At 41.9% G+C, this 13,177-nt stretch overlaps 1 pseudogene; it reads left to right on the top strand.

Annotated features, from left to right (window-relative positions):
* Nucleotides 1–540: 540 nt before the first annotated feature.
* On the top strand, nt 541–1,455 carry LOC128659350 (spindlin-Z-like; annotated as a pseudogene).
* Nucleotides 1,456–13,177: the final 11,722 nt, after the last annotated feature.

Raw genomic sequence — 13,177 nt, 5'->3', positions numbered from 1 at the left:
AAAGAGGACATATGGCATCCTTTAGAAAAATAGATTTCTGGAAAGGCATTGATTTTAGAAACCCAGAGATCATTAGTTGCAACCGTGCAATCTCTAAAAAATTGGATTATACACCAAGTACACTTATTTATCCTTAGGCCTTTTTCGCAGAGGCTCCAGGACCCTCCACAAAACCAGCAGCATGAAAGAGGACATATGGATCTGGCAGAGGAAATGTAGTGGGGGGAGGGGTTCCAAAGACGAAGGAAAACGAGGAACTGGAATGTGAGGGTATGGGCCGGGTCTGGAAGTTCAGCAGGGGAGCTTGAGGCGGGAGTTGCTGTTAGTGCTGCCGACAAAACCTATGACGGATAAGGCAGGCAGAAAAAAGGGAGGAGGTTAGGACACTAAAAAAAAAATATATCATTGAGACAGAGTACTGCAACAAATCGCAAGGACTGGAGGGACTGTGTAGTAAACTGAATGTTACGTCTATGCAGCAATCTTCAGGTTGGAGTAGCCTGACATTGGAACCACTTGCTGTGGATTGAAACACAGAAATCTTGCTTGGATGGTGGACTAAAAGGACACAGTTTCTTTGTATAGACTGGAACAAAAAAGGGTAATTGGAGGAATAGGATTTTTACCCTAGTTTGGCAGCTTTGCTGCCCTTTTATACACAGATGAATGAAGACCCCATTCGTAAAGGCAGCAGGTCAGAGAGCCAGAGGTGATGCAGCACATGCAGGTGTGTCTGCCAGTATGATGAAAAAAAGGACTTCTCACAAGAAGCATCGAAATAATGTTGGTCCAAGCAAACCAATTTCCCAGCCCCGGAGGAATATTGTAGGTTGCAGAATACAGCATGGTTGAAAAGAAGGTAGTGGCCCAATAACACAATGGAAAGGAACTGTATTGGATCAAGTGCCAGTCAATCCATCCCTTTATCTTATTAAATATGATGGATTTGATTGTGTCTATGGACTAGAACTCCACAAGGACGAGCAAGTGTCTGCTCTTGAAGTTCTTCCAGATAGAGTTGCTTCATCTCGAATTAGTGATGCTCACTTGGCAGACACAATGATTGTTAAAGCTGTTGAACACATGTTTGAAACAGAAGATGGTTCTAAGGATGAGTGGAGAGGAATGGTCTTAGCAAGAGCTCCCATAATGAACACATGGTTTTATATAACCTACGAGAAGGACCCAGTTTTATATATGTATCAGCTATTAGATGACTTCAAAGAAGGAGATCTCCGCATCATGCCAGACTCTAATGATTCCCCTCCAGCAGAAAGAGAACCAGGAGAAGTTGTGGACAGCCTTGTAGGAAAGCAAGTGGAGTATGCCAAAGAAGATGGCTCAAAAAGGACTGGCATGGTAATACACCAAGTGGAAGCCAAACCCTCTGTTTATTTCATAAAATTTGATGACGATTTCCATATTTATGCCTACGATTTGGTGAAGACATCATAGATGTAATATTTGACTTATTGCCAAACAGGTGGATTTATTAAATGTAAAATATGTAGACAAACCTGTCCACTTCTGTCCAATTATGTGACACTTCAGATTCCAGGCAAGCCCGCAACCCCTTAAATGAAGTAACGCAGTTTTGTTGCTAAGAACAAAAAAAAATGTCCTCTTCAAAAGGAAACAAACCACGTTCTGTGAATTACAACTCATTTTGCATAATGGAATTTATCCTTTAGAAGGAAACTGATCTAGTAGTGGTGAATTCAAACAAAAGAAGCATGGATGCAAGAGACAAACTGGGCGAATTCTGTACATTTTCAAAGTGGGGGAAAAAAAGGTTATAAAAATGTAATTGTTGTATTTCTTAAGCACTCATTCCTCATCAATACAAGTCCAGTTTGGTATATCTAACTACTTTAACCCCTTAATGACCACAATGTACCCTATATGTCACTGGTCGTTAAGGGTTTTTTCAGGACATAATAGCACAAGTCTAGCAAGAACACGCTATTAATGCCCTCCCTCCAGCAGGCTTTGTGGAATAGAGCAGTCTCAACGCTGGTGGCAAGACCGCGCTATAAATCAATCACGTCCCAAAAAAAGGCCAGCGACATACAGGGTACGTTGCTGGTCCTTAAGGGGTTAACATAGTTATCAGTATGTATTTCAATTAAAAGTATTTTTCCCAGTGTTACTTATGTCTTATAATGTGGGGAGTGTGGTGCTGCAGTTCAGTTATCCAGCTGCCCAGTGATGTAGGGTTTTTTTTTTTTCTTTGGTCCCTCTTGTTACAACTTTCTGATTCATAATATTTTGTTACTTTTTGTACCTGTTTTGTCAGAAATCTTGTTATAGTACAACAATTGACAACTTATTTCCATTTTTTTTATCCCATCCCAGTAAAAACGATTATTCTGCAAAAAAAAAAAAGAGGACATATGGCATCCTTTTGAAAATTAGATTACAGGAAAGGCATTGATTTTAGAAACACAGAGATCATTAATTGCAACCGTGAAATCTCAAAAAACATAGATTATACACCCAGTACACTTCTTTATCCTTAGGCCTTTTTAGAAGAGGCTCCCGGAGCCTCAACAGAAACAACAGCATGAAAGAGTACATATGGCATCCTTGTGAATAATAGATTACAAGAAAGGCATTGATTTTAGAAACCCCTGGATAATTTTTTGCAAACGTGAAATCTAAAAAAACATAGATTAGACACCCAGTACACTTCTTTATCCTTAGGCCTTTTAGCAGAGGCTCCAGGACCCTCAACAAAACCAGCAGCAGGAAAGAGGACATATGGCATACTTTTGTAAATTAGATTACAGGAAAGGCATTGATTTTAGAAACACAGAGTTCATTAGTTGCAACCGGGAAATAGAAAAAAACATTGATTAGACACCCAGTACACTTCTTTATCCTTAGGCCTTTTTAATAAGAGGCTCCCGGAGCCTCAACAGAAACAACAGCATGAAAGAGTACATATGGCATCCTTGGGAATAATAGATTACAGGAAAGGCATTGAATTTAGAAACCCGGGGATAATTTGTTACAACCGTGAAATCTAAAAAAACATAGATTAGACACCCAGTACACTTCTTTATCCTTAGGCCTTTTTAGCAGAGGCTCCAGGACCCTCAACAAAACCAGCAGCAGGAAAGAGGACATATGGCATACTTTTGTAAATTAGATTACAGGAAAGGTATTGATTTTAGAAACACAGAGATAATTTATATGACCCGGGAAATAGAAAAAAAACATTGATCGGACACCCAGTACACTTCTTTATCCTTAAGCCTTTTTATAAGAGGGTCCCGGAGCCTCAACAGAAACAACAGCATGAAAGAGGACATATGGCATCCTTTTGAAAAATAGATTACAGGAAAGGCATTGATTTTAGAAACACAGAGATAATTTGTTACAACCGGGAAATCTAAAAAAACATTGAATAGACACCCAGTACACTTATTTATCCTTAGGCCTTTTTAGCAGAGGCTCCAGGACAATCAACAGAACCAGCAGAAGGAAAGAGGACATATGGCATCCTTTTGAAAAAAAAAGATTATAGGAAAGGCATTGATTTTAGAAACCCGGAGATAATTTGTTGCAACCAGGAATTTGAATCAAAAAAATGATTCGATGGACACCCACTACAATTCTTTCTCCTTAGGCCTTTTTATAAGAGGGTCCAGGACACTCAAACAAAACACCAGCAGGAAAGAGGACATATGGCATCCTTTTGAAAAATAGATTACAGGAAAGGCATTGATTTTAGAAACCCAGAGATAATTTGTTGAAAATGGAAATTTGAATCCAAAAAATGATTCGATGGACACCCAGTACACTTCTTTCTCCTTAGGCCTTTTTATAAGAGGGTCTAAGACCCTCAAACAAAACACCAGCAGGAAAGAGGACATATGGCATCCTTTTGAACAATAGAGTACAGGAAAGGCATTGATTTTAGAAACCCAGAGATAATTTTTTGCAAATGGAAATTTCAATCAAAAAAATGATTCGATGGACACCCAGTGCACTTCTTTCTCCTTAGGCCTTTTTATAAGAGGATCCTGGACCCTCAAAAAAAACACCAGCAGGAAAGAGGACGTATGGCATCCTTTTGAACAATAGAGTACAGGTACAGCATTGATTTTACAAACCCAGAGATCATTTTTGTCAAATGTTAAATTGAAAAAAAAAATGAGTGGAGACCCAGTACACCTCTTTCTCCTTAGGCCTTTTTATAAGAGGGTCCAGGACCCTGAAAAAAAAACACCAGCAGGAAATAGGACGTATGGCATCCTTTTGAACAATAGAGTACAGGTACAGCATTGATTTTACAAACCCAGAGATCATTTTTGTCAAATGTTAAATTGAAAAAAAAAAATGAGTGGACACCCAGTACACCTCTTTCTCCTTAGGCCTTTTTATAAGAGGGTCCAGGACCCTAAATAAAAAACACCAGCAGGACATAGGACGTATGGCATCCTTTTGAACAATAGAGTACAGGTACAGCATTGATTTTACAAACCCAGAGATCATTTTTGTCAAATGTTAAATAGAAAAAAAAAATGAGTGGACACCCAGTACACCTTTTTCTCCTTAGGCCTTTTTATAAGAGGGTCCAGGACCCTCAAAAAAAACACCAGCAGGAAAGAGGACGTATGGCATCCTTTTGAACAATAGAGTACAGGAAAGGCATTGATTTTACAAACCCAGAGATAATTTTGGTCAAATTTAAAATAGAAAAAAAAAAATGAAATAGCCCCAAAAACCATGCTTGGACTCCCACTCCAGGTCTTTCTCCTTCAGCTTTTTTATAAGAGGGTCCAGCACCCTCAACATAAACAACTGCAGGAAACACCACCACATATGCCATCCTTTTGCACAAGCGAGTACAGGTATGGCATCCATTTTAGAAACCCAGAGATAATTGAGAGGAACCAGGAACATTTTTAAAAAAATTTGCTGGGGCACCCATTACAGGTCGTTCTCCATCAGCCTTTTTATACCATGGGCCATGACCCGCAACAGCCACAACAGCATGAAACACCACATATGCCACCCTTTTGCACAATAGAGTACAGGTATGGCATAGATAAAACACGGAGATAATTTAGAGCAACCAAGAGATGGATAAAGATGCTTGGTCGGTCCTACTCTTTCAAATTTGTGGCAATTTGCGTTCAATTTAATGGTCCACCAGATATGAGTGGTGTGCTAAGTTGTACAATTCGTAACAGTTTAATCACTAGTGTTATGTGCCTTATTTTTTTTATTTGAGTTTTGTACCCACAGAGCTGCAGCAGAGGCCAGAAAAATTCGGAATGTACAAATGACTGAAAAATTGGGGTATTGTTGTAGCAACTGCTGTAGCAGCGGCCAGAAAAATCGATGTTTGTAAAACATTTATAAAGTGCCCTAAAAGCTTGTGGCTTGAACACTAGTTGTTGGTGGATAAGTCAAGCAAGTCCTCCGGCTTTATAAAAAAAAAAAAAAAGGCCAGCCTGTGTACCAGTTGTAGCCCAAGCCAGCTCATCTCATCATCAGGCCTTTTTAATTCAAATGTATCGCCCAATGTCAGTCCCTTCGGGATCCAGCCCTCATTCATTTTTATAAAAGTGAGATAGTCAAGGCTTTTTTGACCTAGGCGACTTCTCTTCTAAGTGACAAAACCTCCTGCTGCACTGAAAGTCCTTTCGGACAGGACACTTGAAGCGGGGCAGGCCAGAAGTTCCATTGCAAATTGGGATAGCTCAGGCCACAAGTCCAGCCTGCACACCCAGTAGTCAAGGGGTCCATCGCTCCTGAGAGTGTCGAGATCCGCAGTTAAAGCTAGGTAGTCTGCTACCTGTCGGTTGAGTCTTTCTCTAAGGCTGGATCCCGAAAGGCTCTGATGGTGCATGGGAGTTAAAAAGGTACGCATGTCCTCCATCAACAAGACGTCAGGAAAGCGTCCGGTCCTTGCCGCCGTGGTCGTGGGAGGAGGAGGAGGATTAATTTCATCTCTTCCCCTGTTACATTCCCGTGGTGCTGTGACATCACCCTTATATGCTGTGTAAAGCATAGTTTTTAATTTATTATGAAAATGCTCCATCCTTTCTGACTTGCGGGAATTTGGTAACATTTCAGGCACTTTATGCTTATACCGGGGGTCGAGTAGCGTGGACACCCAGTACAGGTCGTTCTCCTTCAGCTTTTTTATACGAGGGTCCCTCAACAGGCACGACAGCATGAAAGAACCCATTTGAACAAGGTTGGATGCTGAGCTAATCATGTCGCGTTCCTCCTCCTCACTGATCTCACTGATGGTATCTTCTTCCCCCCAGCCACGTACAACACCACGGGTACCAGAGAGGTGACAACAACGAGCACCTTGGGATGACTGTTGTGCTCGGTCTTCCTCCTCCTCCTCAAAGCCACATTCCTCCTCTGACTCCTCTTCCTCACAATCCTCTTCCTGCGTTGCCGCAGGTCCAGCAAGCGATGCTGATTCGGCTGTTTGCGGGGGTGATGGACACCACAACTCTCCCGCTTCCTCTTCACGCTCATCTACTGCCTGATCCAGCACTCTTCGCAGGGCATGCTCCAGGAAGAAAACAAATGGTATGATGTCGCTGATGGTGCCTTCGGTGTGACTGACAAGGTTTGTCACCTCCTCAAAAGGACGCTTGAGCCTACAGGCATTGCGCATGAGCGTCCAGTAATTTGGCAAAAATATCCCCAGCTCCCCAGAGGCTGTCCTAGCACCCCGGTCATACAAATACTCATTAACAGCTTTTTCTTGTTGGAGCAGGCGGTCAAACATTAGGAGTGTTGAATTCCACCGTGTCGGGCTGTCGCAAATCAAGCGCCTCACTGGCAGGTTGTTTCGACGCTGGATATCAGACAAGTGCGCCATGGCCGTGTAGGAACGCCTGAAATAGCCACACACCTTCCTGGCCTGCTTCAGGACGTCCTGTAAGCCTGGGTACTTATGGACAGATTACACACATGTGCCATGCACGGCACATGTGTCAACTTGCCCAATTTCAATGCCGCCACCAAATTACTTCCATTGTCAGAAACAACCTTGCCAATCTCCAGTTGGTGCGGAGACAGCCACTGATCCACCTGTGCGTTCAGGGTGGTCAGGAGTGCTGGTGCGGTGTGACTCTCCGCTTTCAGACAAGTCAACCCCAAGACGGCGTGACACTGCCGTACCCGGGATGTAGCATAGTACCTGGGGAGCGGGGGGGGGGGGTGCCATAGATGTGATGTTGAAGATGCAGAAGTTGAAGAGGACTCAGCCGAGGAAGAGGTTATGGAAGAGGATGGAGTAGGAGGAGTAGAGGAGGTAGCAGCAGGCCTGCCTGCAAGTTGTGGCGGTGTCACCAACTCTTCTGCAGAGCCACGCATTCCATGCTTGTCAGAAGTCAGCAGGTTTACCCAATGCGCAGTGTAGGTGATATACCTGCCCTGACCATGCTTTGCAGACCAGCTATCCGTGGTCATATGGACCCTTGCCCCAACGCTGTGTGCCAGACATGCCATAACTTCCTTTCTCACAACAGAGTACAGGTTTGGGATTGCCTTTTGTGAAAAGAAATTTCTGCCAGGTACCTTCCACTGCGGTGTCCCAATAGATACAAATTTTTTGAAAGCATCAGACTCCACCAGCTTGTATGGTAAAAGCTGGCGGGCTAAGAGTTCAGACAAGCCAGCTGTCAGACGCCGGGCAAGGTGGTGACTTTGAGAAATTGGCTTCTTACGCTCAAACATGTCCTTGACAGACACCTGACTGTGGGCAGATGACCAGGACCTGCTACGTAAGAGAGACTGAGTGGAGGATGGTTGAGAGGGGGCAAGGAGGACAGCACTGGTTGACGTGGCTGAAGATGCTGGAGCAGGAGGAGGAGGGCGGCTTTCACTTTGTGTGCTGCTTCTACTCATGTGTTCTTCCCATCGGCCTTTGTGATGGGAGACCATGTGCCTTCGCAAAGCAGTTGTACCTAGGTGGCTGTTGGACTTCCCACGACTCAGTTTCTTTTGGCACAGGTTGCAAATGGCATCGCTGTTGTCAGAGGCAGACACACTAAAAAAATGCCACACTGCTGAGCTCTGCGATGACGGCATTCTGGTGGTGGCAACAGCATGCGTTGATGGGCGTCGGCGGGCTGTCTGGCTGACCCCTGGTGACGATGCATGCTGTCTGACTGTGCCACTAGCTCCTTGAGATGACCTCCCCGTGCTTCCAAATCGTCTCCTCCTCCTCCTCTCTGTCTCCCAATCTGAACTTTCCCCCTCTTCTTCTTCTCTTCTAGCAGGCACCCACGTGACATCCACCGACACATCATCATCAACCGCTTCACTTGTATCTGACACATCAAGAAAGGAAGCAGCAGCGGGTACAACATCATCATCATCATCATCATCATCATCATCATCACACCGTACCTCCATGTCGGTAATGCTGCCTGAGTGAGACTGATCACTATTATCTACATCCTCTGTCAATGATGGTTGCGCATCACTCATTTCTTCAAAATGATGTGTCAATAACTCCTGTGACAGATCAAGTGAAGCATCTGTGGTGCTAGTGTTGGTGGTGGTGACAGGCGGCGGAGTGGCACTGGTCACTTGAGACCTGCCCAAAGCACAGCTGGACTTAGATGGTGCGTCAATTTTAGGAGGACTAGCAGCGGAAGCTGAAGAAGATTGGGTTTCCTGTGTTAGCCATTCAACTAGGTCCTCCTCAGAAGTTTTTGCATCCCCCCTGGCACCCGGCGTCTGAACAATGTGCATATTTGTAGGGTCTAAAGGAATCACAGCATCACGACCACGACCACGGAACCTGCGGGGTGGCCTGCCTCTGCCTGTCATTTTTTTTTAAATGGACACTAACAATACTATTACACCAATTGAGTGGTGGCACTGTGAAAGTGGGCACAGTATACGCTGTGAGACTGACAACAACAAAAAAGACAGATGTTTTAAAAATCACAAATTGTTAATTTTTTTAAATATTACTAGTACTGTGGCATCAAATATGATTGTTTGGCACTATTTGGCAAATGAGCCTGTCTGGCACACACGCTGGGAGAAAGGAAACTGCAATTCATTGGCACTAGGAGACTGAAGAATCACAGTCAAAACAGTTATGATTAACAAAAATTCCAATCCTGTTACAATAAATATGAGTGGTGGCACTAATTGGCTAGTTGGGACTGGCACACAGGCAGGCAGGCAGGAGGAAAATGCAATTCAAGGGCACTAGTAGACTGCAGATTGACAGTCAAAACAGTGTTGATTGACAAATTTTGCAATACTGTTAAAAGAAATATGATTGCTAGCACTAATTGGATAGTTGGGCCTGGCACACAGGCTGGCAGGCAGTAGAAAAGTGCAATTCAATGGCACAAGCAAAATGAGGATTAAGATCAACAATCAAAATTTTTTTTATTTTAATTAGAAACTATACTGTGACAACAATTAGGATTGGTGTAAATAGTTGGCAAGACGGCCTGGCACAAAAGGATGGCAGGCAGGAGGTAGATGCAATTCAAGGACACTAGGAGACTGATTAATGACAGTCAAAACAGTGATGATTGACAATTTTTGCAATACTGTTAAAAGAAATATGATTGCTGACAACAATTGGCTAGGTGGGCCTGGCTCACAGCAGGCTGCAAGGCAGGAGGAAAGTGCTATTCAATGGCACCAGCAAACTGAGGTTTCAAATCACAGCAACTATTACCAAAAATTTAAATTTTTAATTATTAGAATACTGTCACAACAAATATGATTGGTGTAAATATTTTTTAAGTAGGCCTGGCGCACAGGCTTGGAAGGCTTTAGAAAAGTGCTATTCTAGGGCACGAGCAAACTGAGGATTAAGATCATCAACAATAAAGATTTTTTTAATTGTAATTAGTAACTATACTGTGACAAAAAATTAGGATTGGTGTAAATAGTTGGCAAAACGGCCTGGCACAAAAGGATGGCAGGCAGGAGGGAGATGCTATTCAAGGACACTAGGAGACTGATTACTGACAGTCTAAACAGTGATGATTGACAATTTTTGTAATACTGTTAACAGAAATATGATTGCTGACAACAATTGGCTAGGTGGGCCTGGCTCACAGCAGGCTGCAAGTCAGGAGGAAAGTGTTATTCAATGGCACCAGCAAACTGACGATTCAAATCACAGCAACTATTACCAAAAATTTTAATTTTTAATTATTAGAATACTGTCACAACAAATATGATTGGTGTAAATATTTTTTAAGTAGGCCTGGCACACAGGCTTGGAAGGCTGTAGAAAAGTGCAATTCAAAGGCACGAGCAAACTGAGGGTTAAGATCATCAACAATAAAGATTTTTTTAATTGTAATTAGTAACTATACTGTGACAACAATTAGGATTGGTGTAAATAGTTGGCAAGACGACCTGGCACAAAAGGATGGCAGGCAGGAGGGAGATGCAATTCAAGGACACTAGGAGACTGATTACTGACAGTCTAAACAGTGATGATTGACAATTTTTGCAATACTGTTAACAGAAATATGATTGCTGACAACAATTGGCTAGGTGGGCCTGGCTCACAGCAGGCTGCAAGGCAGGAGGAAAGTGCTATTCAATGGCACCAGCAAACTGACGATTCAAATCACAGCAACTATTACCAAAAATTTTAATTTTTAATTATTAGAATACTGTCACAACAAATATGATTGGTGAAAATATTCTTTAAGTAGGCCTGGCACACAGGCTTGGAAGGCTGTAGAAAAGTGAAATTCAAAGGCACGAGCAAACTGAGGATTAAGATCATCAACAATAAAGATTTTTTAAATTTTAATTAGTAACTATACTGTGACAAAAAATTTGGATTGGTGTAAATAGTTGGCAAGACGGCCTGGCACAAAAGGATGGCAGGCAGGAGGGAGATGCAATTCAAGGAAACTAGGAGACTGATTACTGACAGTCTAAACAGTGATGATTGACAATTTTTGCAATACTGTTAACAGAAATATGATTGCTGACAACAATTGGCTAGGTGGGCCTGGCTCACAGCAGGCTGCAAGGCAGAAGGAAAGTGCTATTCAATGGCACCAGCAAACTGAGGATTCAAATCACAGCAACTATTACCAAAAATTTTAATTTTTAATTATTAGAATACTGTCACAACAAATATGATTGGTGTAAATATTTTTTAAGTAGGCCTGGCACACAGGCTTGGAAGGCTGTAGAAAAGTGCAATTCAAAGGCACGAGCAAACTGAGGGTTAAGATCATCAACAATAAAGATTTTTTTAATTGTAATTAGTAACTATACTGTGACAAAAAAATAGGATTGGTGTAAATAGTTGGCAAGATGGCCTGGCACAAAAGGATGGCAGGCAGGAGGGAGATGCAATTCAAGGACACTAGGAGACTGATTACTGACAGTCTAAACAGTGATGATTGACAATTTTTGCAATACTGTTAACAGAAATATGATTGCTGACAACAATTGGCTAGGTGGGCCTGGCTCACAGCAGGCTGCAAGGCAGGAGGAAAGTGCTATTGAATGGCACCAGCAAACTGACGATTCAAATCACAGCAACTATTACCAAAAAATTTAATTTTTAATTATTAGAATACTGTCACAACAAATATGATTGGTGTAAATATTTTTTAAGTAGGCCTGGCACACAGGCTTGGAAGGCTGTAGAAAAGTGCAATTCAAAGGCACGAGCAAACTGAGGGTTAAGATCATCAACAATAAAGATTTTTTTAATTGTAATTAGTAACTACACTGTAACAAAATATTTGGATTGGTGTAAATAGTTGGCAAGACGGCCTGGCACAAAAGGATGGCAGGCAGGAGGGAGATGCAATTCAAGGACACTAGGAGACTGATTACTGACAGTCTAAACAGTGATAATTGACAATTTTTGCAATACTGTTAACAGAAATATGATTGCTGACAATAATTGGCTAGGTGGGCCTGGCTCACAGCAGGCTGCAAGGCAGAAGGAAAGTGCTATTCAATGGCACCAGCAAACTGACTATTCAAATCACAGCAACTATTACCAAAAATTTTAATTTTTAATTATTAGAATACTGTCACAATAAATATGATTGGTGTAAATATTTTTTAAGTAGGCCTGGCACACAGGCTTGGAAGGCTGTAGAAAAGTGAAATTCAAAGGTACGAGCAAACTGAGGATTAAGATCATCAACAATAAAGATTTTTTTAATTTTAATTAGTAACTATACTGTGACAAAAAATTTGGATTGGTGTAAATAGTTGGCAAGACGGCCTGGCACAAAAGGATGGCAGGCAGGAGGGAGATGCAATTCAAGGACACTAGGAGACTGATTACTGACAGTCTAAACAGTGATGATTGACAATTTTTGCAATACTGTTAACAGAAATATGATTGCTGACAACAATTGGCTAGGTGGGCCTGGCTCACAGCAGGCTGCAAGGCAGGAGGAAAGTGCTATTCAATGGCACCAGCAAACTGACTATTCAAATCACAGCAACTATTACCAAAAATTTTAATTTTTAATTATTAGAATACTGTCACAATAAATATGATTGGTGTAAATATTTTTTAAGTAGGCCTGGCACACAGGCTTGGAAGGCTGTAGAAAAGTGAAATTCAAAGGCACGAGCAAACTGAGGATTAAGATCATCAACAATAAAGATTTTTTTAATTTTAATTAGTAACTATACTGTGACAAAAAATTTGGATTGGTGTAAATAGTTGGCAAGACGGCCTGGCACAAAAGGATGGCAGGCAGGAGGGAGATGCAATTCAAGGACACTAGGAGACTGATTACTGACAGTCTAAACAGTGATGATTGACAATTTTTGCAATACTGTTAACAGAAATATGATTGCTGACAACAATTGGCTAGGTGGGCCTGGCTCACAGCAGGCTGCAAGGCAGGAGGAAAGTGCTATTCAATGGCACCAGCAAACTGACGATTCAAATCACAGCAACTATTACCAAAAATTTTAATTTTTAATTATTAGAATACTGTCACAACAAATATGATTGGTGTAAATATTTTTTAACATATATAGATTACAAGGTAAGACTTCTCAGCATTGATGCAATGTATACAGCAAATAGTATTATACGTAATGTACATGTAGGTGAAACCAACTCTATCAATGAGTCCCACTCATGCGGACGTCACCTATATGGTAGAATTTCCAAGTGTAAATAACAAAAAGGTAAGGACTCACC

The sequence above is a fragment of the Bombina bombina genome, chromosome 5 (assembly GCF_027579735.1).
Source record: "Bombina bombina isolate aBomBom1 chromosome 5, aBomBom1.pri, whole genome shotgun sequence".
In the NCBI taxonomy this organism is placed as follows: Eukaryota; Metazoa; Chordata; class Amphibia; order Anura; family Bombinatoridae; genus Bombina; species Bombina bombina.
The sequence above is the reverse complement of the archived record's forward strand: the minus strand, read 5'-3'. Positions and strand labels throughout refer to the sequence as shown.